Source organism: Ischnura elegans, chromosome 6 (genome assembly GCF_921293095.1).
Source record: "Ischnura elegans chromosome 6, ioIscEleg1.1, whole genome shotgun sequence".
Lineage (NCBI taxonomy): Eukaryota > Metazoa > Arthropoda > Insecta > Odonata > Coenagrionidae > Ischnura > Ischnura elegans.
In genome coordinates, this window is record NC_060251.1 from 121,011,268 (window position 1) to 121,024,182 (window position 12,915).

Below are 12,915 nucleotides of genomic sequence, written 5' to 3' on the forward strand. Positions count from 1 at the left end.
ATGCATAAAAATAGCTTCAAATGAAAAATTTAGTGCCAGAACGAAGCACATCGATGTCCGGCACCATTTTATAAGATATTTAATGAAAAATAATGTTATTCAGCTTGTTTACTGCAGGAGTGAGGACATGGTTGCTGATGCACTGACGAAGCCACTTCCAAAAATAAAATTTGAAGAATTAAGGAATGGAATGTGCCTGACGACATAAGCTGTTAAGTGGGGGTGTTGGAGATATAGTAACAGTTGATGTTTGTAAACCGTTTGTTATCACCATTGTTGTTCTAGTTTACGTACCTTTCTAAAGTAAAGAAAAATAAAAGGCTGAGCAACCGAAAAGAATAAGCTGCATTCTTTCTGCGCAAAATCCAACTGTGTTAACATTTTCCATTGTTCTAACCTTGAATGGATTTACCATAAGCATAATTAACCGTGGGCAATTTTTGCCTCTGCATTAATTTGGACGCATATTTTGTTATTAATGTTTTTATGACCGTGTGGTACTGGTGGATAGCCACCTTCTGCCAACGCACCATAGAGGTGGCTCGCAGAGTATTATGTATACATAGATATACCTGACTAAGAAACTGAAATTTCACCTTAGATATTTTAGGAGATACTGATATTGATGTATCGATAATTGGGTGGTTACCTTTTATTTTTTTTATTGCCTAAATCGAAAGATTATTACTCCTGGAGTACGTATTTCACGAATAGATTTTTAAATGAAGATATCTATTTTTCGCGATTAAATGATAAGTGATCATTTTCAAGCGCGCAAAAACGCGACGGCCAATTATGAATGCTGGGAAAAGCCCGTGTTACGTCTGGCTGCTGCTGTGTTAGTCCACCTGGGTGCGAGGCTATGAATGCCGCTACAATAAAGGCTGCTTGCTAGGATCATGGCGGTAGCGTAGAGTACCCTGCTAGCAGGTAGCGCTTGGCTTAAATAAGGATTATTAATACCCTATCAAACGAAGGAAACTTTCCGACCTTAGGCAGTTTTAAACGGTCATTATTAAGAGATGTTTCCCTGAGCTCTGTGCCTCATGCATACATTGGTAATCTCAGACGATGTAAAACTCCTATCTTCTCGTATACAATCTAGGTCTCTGTGACATCACGAGGAGTGGCATCGCATGGCGCCAATCTGGCCTTTTTCAAATGCGGTTAAAATTGACCTTTGCCATTCGTCTAACTGGGATTTCTAAAACCAAATAATTTGTAAATCATGAATACCCCATATGGTGGGTAACGAATCGCAATCAATGCCTTTCGTTTTCATTGTTGAAGGAAACTACCCTATTAAAATTTTGAGCAGCCAGTGGGAAATCAGCGTATTAATATTAAAGAGTTAAAAAGGTGAACGCTACCTCTTGAGTATTTGAGTAAGAGCAGCGTGATGAGCTTGAAGACTGATGCATTTGTATGTGTAACGGATTCGAAGGAAACGAAGCGAAGGAGCAAAATGGGAAAAGATAATGACACGAGACGGGAAGGGAAGGCGATATTTTTTATCACGTCAAGTAGGCCGCCTTTTTTGTCGCCACGGTTTATGTTCCAAGGGTTCCTTTTGGGCAGGAAGGGACTTTTGAAGAACAGAAAGTGGCTGACGATCCACACACCCTTGGAAGGATAATGATGCCAGCAGAATTATTATGGTCTCATGAGGAAGGAAAAAAAGTACACCAAGCACTTCCGCCAAGGCCGCTTCTGAAACAATGCTCTGTCACAATAGCATTTACCTTGACACCTCCGCAAAGTCTAGTTAATTTTTTCCTGCTTAGCAGCTTATATATTGGTACGAGTGTTCTCAGGTAAGTACGCCAGTGTCTAAAGCAATGATAAGTGATATAATACTTAATAAAAAAATTTAATTCAATCTCAACCTTTCCGTCGTTATTGAACTAAAAATAGCCCGTGAGCAAATTTGTGAAGTGTATACATGGATTTTTTCACGGTGTGAGACGAAAAGCAGTGTAAATATATGTTAAGGAAAATGTTCCCACATTATTTGTTTCCCTTTGCTGAAATGGCTATTTCAACTGTTTCAGAATAAAATTGCTTTACACAAAGTTATTTTTGGTGTTGCGTCTACCATTTTTGGAGTTTTTCTTGGCAAAATGAGGGTACTACCGAAACGAAAATGCCAGCCAGATTGAGGATGTTGACATGGAAAAGAATTAACCCTTTTTAAGTCGAGCGCCTTCCATACAAAAGCCCAAAAATTTCTAACTCATAAGAACAAGCCTCCCAGTTATTATGAAATTGTCGCTCTGAAGTACTTATTTCCTTAGATGCATATGATCCAAGAAGAAAGCGAACTGTACGACCTCCAAAAATAAGTATTACCCTATACATGAGATCCTTCGTGTGTATATACCCTAAATAAATATACAAATCTGTACCGAGTCATATTAAAAGTATAATTTATGCAAAGAAATTATTCAAGTTTAAAAAAAATGGATTCTGTCTGATGAGTCGAGGAGACTTGGACTTAAATTGATTTCCTTGTGTCGGAGGTTCACATTGTTTAGCATAAATAGATTTTAAAATGGCCGCATGGAAATGACATGCTCGGGTGTAAGCTTTTTAAGTGCATACAGGCTTATTAAGTAGAGTTTCACGGTAGCTATTCTAAGAAATGAATGAAAACCTCCACTAAAAATGTTTATGTAACTATTTTATTTTGTTTTAGATGCACATGGCAGTATACAGTACAGTACATACTGATTTCCTATTGTCTTAGTAAGATTTATATTATTTGAGCAAAAATAAAATGTTTCTAGCAAGCAGATTTATTTTTGTGCTTTGGAAAATTGATTTTGTGGAATGCCAACAGTGGTTTATATGTTATGGAAAGAAGTCTCCCAACATATGACATCTTTGAGGCTTCCTACAGCACCAAATTAATTCTACAAAAGCATGAATATAAAGTTGGAGTAAAATATATTTTTATTATGAAGTTATATTTTAGCTAAAATACCCTATATAACGCCAAAAGTACATGCTTCCGTTAACACCCATATAAAATGTTATCTACCTGTTAACGCTGCCCGGGGTAGATACCAATGCTGACGCTATTACATGGTTACACTGTATTTCGATCACCGTTCCAGTGCCGTGAACCGAAGCTCGATTTTCTCGTTGATGAGGAAAAAAATTGAAAAAAAGGGAATTTGAGGATGTGGGGAAGAGCGGTGGGCAGGAACGTGAGGCAGTGGATGAACACGGCCGGTCCGAGAGGTTGGTGAGGTCCCGAGGGGGATTCAGGATCCTCCATCAAAATAATAATAAAGATGGGGGATCAGCGAAAAGCCAAATTGAGAAACGGAGTTAAGGCCCATTTAAAGTAGCTCGTCCCTTGTACCCTAATATTTACACAACGTTTTTCTTTTTAATTTTAATAGCTCAGGAGTTTTCACTCAGATATGAAAATAAATCCACTATACCGGCATTAAATAACCTGAATTTAATTCTTATATATTGCCAAATTTACGATAATGAAATGCACAATAACTGCCACGGGAAATAATTCCGCTGAACCGGGAATCGAACCACGAAACTTTGGATTTCTGGGCATCTGCACTGAACAATATATTGATTAAAATATCTCCCTGGATACTTCTTGATTTCTTCGATAACACAGGCCAACAAAAAAATAATTTTTTTTGGGTGCCGGTAGTTTTTGAGCTGATATTAACAATATGTGCGGTTCGGATTCCAAATATAGTATCCGTTTTTATGTAACAGCTCTACTTTTTTTAGATACGGCGCATTTTATGATTAGATTTTTTAAATAATTTGATATATTTCAGAAAATATTTTTCAAATTTAAAACAATCTATAAACAAACTAATTCATAACCACTCTGCAGCGCTTACTTCGAAAATCACCTTTATACCCTTGAGAAAGGGGTTGGGGAGATTTGGCATGTTTGAAGAAGGGGGGACAGGCGTACAGAATGGAGACAGTGGGAAAAGATACAACTAAGGGATGTCGGGAACCCACGTTGAAGGAATCTAGTCATAACTGTAGAATAAGGACACGTGGGAAGAATCACAGAAAACGGTGGGGGGTGGAGCAGAGTAAAAAAGGGGGGTAGGGTAAAAAGAGAGGCCGCGTGTCTTTGAAAATGGAGAGGCGGGAGTAAGTAAGGAGTAAGGGGATTCCCCAAAACAAATGATCAAATTCTCAAATTTTTTTGACCTCTAAAAATGAGCTCAATTCGAAGAAGCTGTGTAAATCATTTTTATGCGATTTGTTAAAGTTGCGGGGAATATATGTTAAAAGAAAATAGGAAAAACATTAGAGACTTTGTGAAAAGTCATACCTGGAATATTTTGGTGTTCAGCTTGGTGACCAAGATAAAACGTGGGCACCGCATGTTGTGTGTAAAACATGTACAGAACATCTGCGGCAGTGGACTACAGGAAAAAGGAAAAGTTTAAAGTTTGGTGTGCCTATTGTTTGGAGAAAACCCACAAACCATATTGACGACTGTTATTTTTGCATGGTAAATGTATCGGGAATTAATCGAAACGATCGCCATAAGTGGACATATCCAGATTTCCCTCAGCTCAGTGGCGCCGACTCCAAGGGGCCTGAGGGGGCCCGAGCCCCCTCAAAAATTCGTTATGGGTGTAAGGAAAAAATGTCTCAGGCTTGTCGATTTTTCCCGGAGTGTCCATGTATCTAGATTCGAGTAATCAGGGTTCTTGTGTTGGTCATATGACACTTGTAAAATGCTCAAAAAACTTAAATCTCACTACTTATAAAATTTCTCTGGGAAAGATCCCCGGTTTGGGCCCCACCAATATTTTTGTAAGTCGGCATCGCTGATTAGCTAGATGTCCGGTGCCCCATTCGGAAGAAATCCTGATCATAATATTTCAGATATCACCAGATGTATGTGAGGACGAATATGAGCTAGGTGAACACATTCTTGATTCTATTTACGATAGTGACAGTGACTACGAGGCAGTATCAATAAATCCTCAACTATTTAATCAAGATGAACTAAGCGACCTTTTTAGAGAATTGAACTTATCGAAGGAAGCATCAGAACTATTAGCTTCAAGGATGCGTGAAAAGAATTTACTGGAACAAGGTACAAAAATTACTTTTTATCGCACAAGGGAAAAGGATCTGCTACCCTCCTTTATTCAAGAAGGTCAATCTTACAGTTTGTTTAGACGTTAGAGGCCATCAGGAAGGAATGGAACTACCGAAATATGAAGCTAGTGATTGGCGTTTGTTCATTGATAGCTCCAAGCGTAGTTTAAAATGGTAACAAGTTCGGCTCAATAGCAATCGCTCATACAAGAGAAATGAAAGAAGAATGTAATACAATAGTATTGGTCTTACAGAAGATAAAATACCAGGAACATCGCTGGGTGATTGGTGTACATGTAAAAATGGTGAATTTTCTTCTTGGGCAGCAAAGTGGCAACACAAAATGTCCTTGTTTCTTGTGTCTATGGGATGGCAGGGACAGACAAACCACTGAAGTAAGGAGGAGTGGCCAAAGAGAGAAAACTTAATTCTTGGACAAAAAACATTATTGCTGAGTCTTTAGTTGAGCGGGAGAAAAATCACCTTAGCGCCTCTTCATATTAAACTGGGTCTAATGAAGCAATTTATAAAGGCTTTTGACTAGGATGGACCATGCTTCGGCAACAGTGTGAGAGCGCGCGGTCGGCTCTCAGGGCATGGACTCTTGGGGGAATCCCAGGAGGTGGGGGCGTGAAGGCCTCAACGGGAGAAGGGGTATAGGGCCCGTTGTAAAAGAGAGAGAATAAAGAGTTGAGTTTTGGACCTCGAAGTGAGCGAACGTTATTTTGAATATCCTTCTCCAGCGAACCGGCGCTACATTGGCGCAGTCGGCAGGATTGTTTTCTCGACCCTGAGATTTCGCGTGCGGTTCGGCGGCGGCAGCCATGGCGGGTATGGTGATGCCGGAGAAGTTTAGTGGTGCGGAGGAGTGGGAAGACTGGGTCTTCCCATTTGAGACAGTGGCGGAAATAAATAAGTGGCATGAGGAGCAGAAGACGCTCTATCTGAGACACTGCCTCACAGGAAACGCTCTCTCGGCGTTTCGTGATCTACCGGAGGAAAACCGAGGGAGCTATGCAAAGGCGCGGGAGGCATTGGGGCGGCGCTTCAACCCAAGGGAAGCGAGCGAGAAGGAAAAGGCGCGATTCGTCCAAAGGGCGCGCAACCCCGGGGAAGACATCGCCGCCTTTGCCACGGACCTCGGGCGCCTTGCTCGTCGCGCATACCCTTCCTGGCCCGAGGATGCGAGAAAGGCCGTAGTGCGCGACCGCTTCCTCGATAGGCTCGACGGGAACATTCGAGTGTGTGTGAAACAGGCGAGGTCTGCTAGCCTCGAAGAAGCTATCGGCGTTTCAATCGAGAGAGGCAATCCATTTCGCCGAGTCATCCACCAGGGGAGTGAATGCGTTGGTGCCGGCGACGCTCACCAGGTCACAGGAACTCGGTGTGGAGAGTCGAGGGTGCGGTCGCGAGGACAGAGTGGAGGCCACGTTGACAAAGAATTCGGAGACAATGAGAGAGGTCTGGCAATATTTACGAGGGATGGTTATGTGGAGTGGTGAAGACCGCGGCCCCGCTCCTGCTCCGGAGAGGCGGCGCCCTAATTCCAGTGTGAGGCGCAGAGATCGTCCGCGATGTTGAATATGCGGCGAAGAGAGATCTGAGAGCCGAATGCCCACGGTTTTCCTTCTCTGGAAACGACGGAAGGCCGAGGAGGTGGTAACCTTCTCGGCCGCAGACGAAAAAGGAACCCGAGACACTACTTCACCGCTCGAGGGCGTCGGAGGACGCGGAGTAAAGGAAATTTGGACAATTTTGTCCGAGTGCCCCTGGTGCACGGATCCGTTTCGGGGATCCCCGCCGAAATACTAATAGACACTGGAGCGGCAGTGTCATTGATATCGGAAGAAATATGGAGCCGCACCGAAAATTCGGGGAAAATCATAACAGACAATTTGACACTAATAACGGCGAATGGGGAGCCATTACGGGTGCTTGGGAAGGGTGAAGTGATACTTCAGATCGTAGGGGAAGAGTTCTCTCATGATGAGCTAATTGCCCCGCGACTATCGAAGGGATGCCTCCTGGGTGCCGATATTCTGCGAGCACATCAGTGTGACGTGGCTTTTTCCCGGAATTGCATTCTTCTCCGCGGAAAAGCTGTGCCTTTTCTCTCAAGTGAGGGAAAGTGCGAGTGGGGCTGCGCAGTGACGTTGAAGGAGAACGTTGTTCTTCTTCCTCACCACGAAGTGGTAGTGGAGTGTTTGGTGAGCTCGGACCCGGGTTTCAAAGAAAAAGTGGGGATAATCGAGCCAAACCCAAAACTTTTATAACGCTATGGCGTTTTCGGTGCGCGGATTTTGCATAACGTGAAGGATACGGTGAATATGCTTTTCCTGAATCCCTTGGGAGAGACAGTGACTCTATACAAAGACACGAAAGTGGGCGTATTGCACGAGTGTTGAGGAGAACAAGTGGAAACATGTCAAAAGCCCGTTTTTAGTCTGGAGAACGCGCATCTTCCCCCAGCATCTTCCCTCTTTGGCTTAAACTGTGCCGATATTAGTGAAGCGGAAATTGAGGAACACAAACTAGTGTTGAATGAGTTTTCAGATGTGTGCTCTCGAGGACCCTACGACTTAGGGCGTACAAACATTCTTAAGCACACAATAGAGACTAGGGATGTGTCTCCGATTCGGCAACCTCGCATGAGATTGCCAATCCACAGACGCGGAGAAGTGCGACGAATCGTAGAGGAAATGATGAGGGACGATATAATCGAAGAATCATCATCTCCTTGGAGTTCACCGATCGTTCTTGTGAAAAAGAAAGACGGATCGACGCGATTTTGTGTTGATTGTAGGCGTCTGAATTCCGTGACTCACAAAGATGCTTATCCCCTCCGCCGCATGGACGACATTCTCGATTCGCTCGCCGGCGCAACACCTTTCTCTACAATAGATATGGCGTCAGGATACTGTGCGAGGTCGCGGAAGTTGATCGAGAAAAGACAGCCTTTACCACCGGTGACGGTCTTTATCAGTTTAAAGTGCTGCCTTTCGGATTGTGCAACGGGCCCAGTACATTCCAAAGACTAATGGACCTAGTGCTCGCGGGTGCACAGTGGAGGTCTTGCTTGGTGTACTTGGATGACGTCATAATTTTTGGGAGGGATTTTAGGGAGCACGTAGAAAGGCTAACAGATGTGTTGATACGCCTAAGGAAGGCGGGACTGAAAATTAAGCCTGAGAAGTGCCAAATCATGAAACCATCTGTGAAAGTTTTAGGCCATATAGTCTCCAAAAATGGTGTCGCGACGGATCCTGATAAAATTGCCGCGATCACAAAATGGCAAACTCCAGCATCCCTTGAGGAGCTTAGGGCGTTCCTGGGAACTGTGTCTTACTACAGGTGGTTCATTGGAGACTTTTCACAGATAGCCTGCCCCCTTCACAGGTTGACCGAAAAGCATGCCCTATTTAAATGGAGTGCAGAATGTGAATACGCCTTTCAGACTCTTGAGCGAAAGCTGACGTGTTCACCGATTTTTGCCTTCCCGCGGATGGACTTCGAATTTACGCTCGACTGAGACGCTAGCGGGATGGGTATTGGGGACGTAATCAGCCAGAGACAGGAAGACGAGGAAAGGGTTGTGGCCTATTATAGTCGGACGCTCTCACGTGCCGAAAAACAATATTGTGTGACGAGGCATGAACTTTTGGCGGTAGAGAATTCTACCCGCCATTTTCGTCAATATTTATTTGGCAAACGGTTTGCGGTGCGCACCGATCATAATTCCCTACAATGGTTGAGATCGTTTCGGGAACCGGAAGGACAAGTTGCTCGCTGGCTTGAGCAATTGTCGGAGTATGACTTTTTGGTGGTGCATCGGCCGGGGATCAAACATGGAAATGCTGACGGTTTATCCCGGTCTGTTTGTAAACACTGCGCTCGGGGAGAGGGGGAACTGATTTCAGCAGAAATCGACGCCGTCCTAGAGGCCCCAGGGAAAGCGTGAGGGACAGGCAAAGCAAGGACCTCGTGTTGAGAAGGGCAACGGAAGCACTCGAGGCAGGAATTCGGCCGCCCGAGGGAGAGAGGAGGGGTGACTGCCCGAGGGCGAAGGCTTTGTGGACACAATGGGACAGGCTAGTGTTTAAGGATGGGGCTCTCTTTCGAAAGTGGGAGGGAGAAGGAAGAGACGCCGACCGTCTACAGGTAATTGTGCCTGCTGAGGCGAGGGACGAAATTCTTCGGTCTTTGCACGATTCGCCCGTCGGAGGCCATTTAGGGTGTGAGAAAACTCTAGGTAAAGTGAGAGAGCGCTGCTATTGGCCCGGATACACAAAAGACGTGGAAATTTGGTGCCGCACGTGTGAAGATTGTTCGCGTCGGAAATCCCCGCCTCACCCGCTAAGAGCACCACTGGGTCATTGCCCGACTGGAGGACCGATGGAAAGAATTTCCATGGACATTTTATGACCACTTCCTCAAACAAAGACAGGAAATAAATATATAATGGTCGTCACTGACGAGTTCACCAAGTGGACCGAGGCGTATGCCATGCATAATCAAGAGGCGGAGACAGTGGCGCATCATGTTAAGGGCTTCGTGTGCAGGTGGGGTGTGCCTCGGGAAATCCATACGGACCAAGGACGGCAATTTGAATCCCGCCTCTTCCAGGACCTATGCAAACTGATGGGTGTGGTAAAAACAAGAACATCCCCCTACCATCCGCAGTCGGACGACCAGGTCGAGTGGTTTAATAGAACACTATTAGCCATGTTGAGCCAGTGGATGGAGAATGCAGCCGAATGGGACGAACATTTAGACTCCGTCATGCTAGCTTATCGCTCGGCAAAACATGGTAGTACAGGTTTCACCCCCTATTTCCTTATGTTTGGGAGGGAGGTGCGCCTCCCAATTGAGTTGGAGTGAGGGATCCCTGAGGTGCAGGGGGGGATGGCGCAGCGGAAAGAAGTCGACTTCGTGAGACGCTTGCGAGAGAGCCTCGAGAGAGCCCATGATCTCACACGGCAGAGGCTTGGGTCGGCCCACCTCCGGCGAAAAGAACAATACGACCGCCGGTGTCACGGTGCACCCTTTGAGGATGGGGAAAGGGTATGGCTCCACGATCCCGCTACGGCAAGAGGGAAGTGTCGTAAATTCCACCGCCCCTGGACGGGCCCCTTCCAAATCATACGGAAATTGTCCGAGGTCACGTACCGGGTGAAGAAGGTGGATAATCCTCGCCGCCGTTTGGTGGTACACTTCAACCGACTCAAAAGGTTGGAGGAAAGACCGGGAGGAGACACGGAAAAGGAATGTGAGAATACGGACGGAGTGGAAGAAACAAAAGCTGGGCAAATAGAGGCCGAGAAGGCGAGGGAAAAACCTGTCGTCCGCGGAGGGGGTGGATGGAAGTCTTTCTCCATCCCACCAACACATGAGGGCCAAGCGACTCCGGCAGCGAGAGAGGAGCCACCAGCTGAAGCGGTCATTGAGCCGACCTTGCGATATCCCAGACGGGTGACAAGAGAGCCACAAAGGTGTCAAGCTGGGCTCTGAGAAAGGAGTAATTCCGGGGGGTTGGTCTCTTTTCTTTTCCTTTCGTTTCAGAGATAAGAAGATTAAGGCGCTTTTTTCCCAGGTCCGAGGACAGCGAAGGTTCCCGCTATGCAGACCGTCGCGAGGGCGCGACGCCTTCGAAAGGAGGGGATAGTGTGAGAGCGCGCGGTCGGCTCTCAGGGCATGGACTCTTGGGGAAATCCCAGGAGGTGGGGGCGTGAAGGCCTCAACGGGAGAAGGGCTTTACTGCCCGTTGTAAAAGAGAGAGAATAGAGAGTTGTGTTTTGGACCTCGAAGTGAGCGAACGTTATTTTGAATATCCTCCTCCAGCGAACCGGCGCTACAATAAGAATAAAAATGCCGCAGATAAGTATAAAAAACTTAAAGCTGGTATTTTTGATGAGCTACAAAGCAGACAACTTACAAAGAATTCTGCTTTTTTCGTGTCAATGAATGAGATTTTAAAAAACAGTTGGTTTTCATTTGTTGAGGTAATAAAACTTTTTCTGGGAAATCACAAAAGTGAGAATTATCTCGAGCTGGTAAACAATATGCTCAATAACTTGAAATTACTTGGATGTAATATGAGAATAAAAGTTCACTACCTACACAGGCACTTAAGACTTTTCCTGAAAATTTAGTAGACACAAGTGAAGAACAAGGTGAAAGATTTCACTTGGACATCAAAACAATGGAGGATTGCTACCAAGGAAGATAGGATAACCATGTGATGGCAGATTACTGCTGGTGCTTAAAACGAGACTGTTTTAACAAAAATCACTCAAGAAAATTGCACAAAAGAAGCTTCTTAAGTATTGAGTGACGTTTTTACGTCTTTTTTGCAAAGTGTTTTATTTAACAAAAATGTTAGTATTTGTATTCAATTGTATTTTAAAACTATTGTAATTATAGGTGATTCAACAGTCCTACAAACGAATCAAGTCTTTAAATTTTGTGGGTTTCATCATTTATGTAATTATCCCATATCATCATGTTGAAGATTTTTTTACGTAAGAAACAACATGTCTGTATCTCGAAAACTAGAGCTGATAAGGAAAAACTAATATCACATTTGGATTCAGCACCAAAATTATACTTGAAATTAGCTTTAAAAGCTCCGGCACCAAAACCACTGTTGGCCTGTGTTATTTACTAAAATTGCCATTGAAATAGGGTGGTGACCCAGTCCCGTGGTTCGAATCCCAAACCAAGGGGAATTTTGGCTATGGCATTTGCTAAGAACTGGCTTCCCCTGGACTGCTCAAAATGGGCTGAAGACAGCAGCTATGTACTCAACTTAAAGAGTCATTCCTGAAAAATTCATGCAGTGACCTTACTAAGCACAATTCCCTTAGGCCTAATAATGTCACAATGTTTATTATTTTTATAGCTGCATCGTCAAAAATGTCGTCGACAAAGTGCTAAGAAGAAGTGGGAGAGAGGAGAAGCCCTCTAAAAACCTTAAGCAGAAGACGGGGTAACTCATTTGGCCACATTATGAGGCATGATGTCCTGATGAAAACAATCGTTGGAGGACAGGTGGAAGTGAAGAAGGGCAAGGGACGGCCCCGAATGGGAAAGGTTTCAAAAGATGTGAAAAAGAGGAGAAATACGTAGAAATGAAAAGTCTAGGAAAGGATAGGAAAGAGAAATGAATAGCTGCGCCAAACCAATATTAGGGTTGCAGACTTATGATGATGAGCGTCAAAAACACGAAAACCTGCTCTGTTCAATATATTTCAGCCTATTTACTTGCCACAATATTTGTTACACACATACCCTTAAGTTTAATGACAGAATACAAATGGACAGTTTAAGCTAAAGCTGAACATTCTCTTGAAAAGCAAAGTATAATTTGTGAATGGAAATCATTTTGCAGGTACCCGGGGACTCAGAAACCAAAAAAAAATATTTTTTATGATTCCATATGATTATGATATGATTTTAATATGTACTCGAAATCCCAGGAATGTAGCCTTTAAATTAAGCTAACACGTTTATATATCTATTTGCTGCATCAAATAAGACAATTTGATGTCGATAGGAGATGGATGCCATTCAGAAAGAAATTTCGTTCAAATGCTCTACAGTTGAGCTCACAAACTCAAGGGACGTCGAAAAGGAAGTCATGGAGCAGTTTCAAAAGCAAAGAAGTTACGGCTGCGCAGAATGCCTCAATCAGACAAAAGGACAAACACAAGAAGGAAGACAACAAAGGTCCGAGAAACTTGAAATCTCGTATGCAATGTTAGAAAGTGGATTTTTAGTATCCAATACGGATATTTTACATAGTAA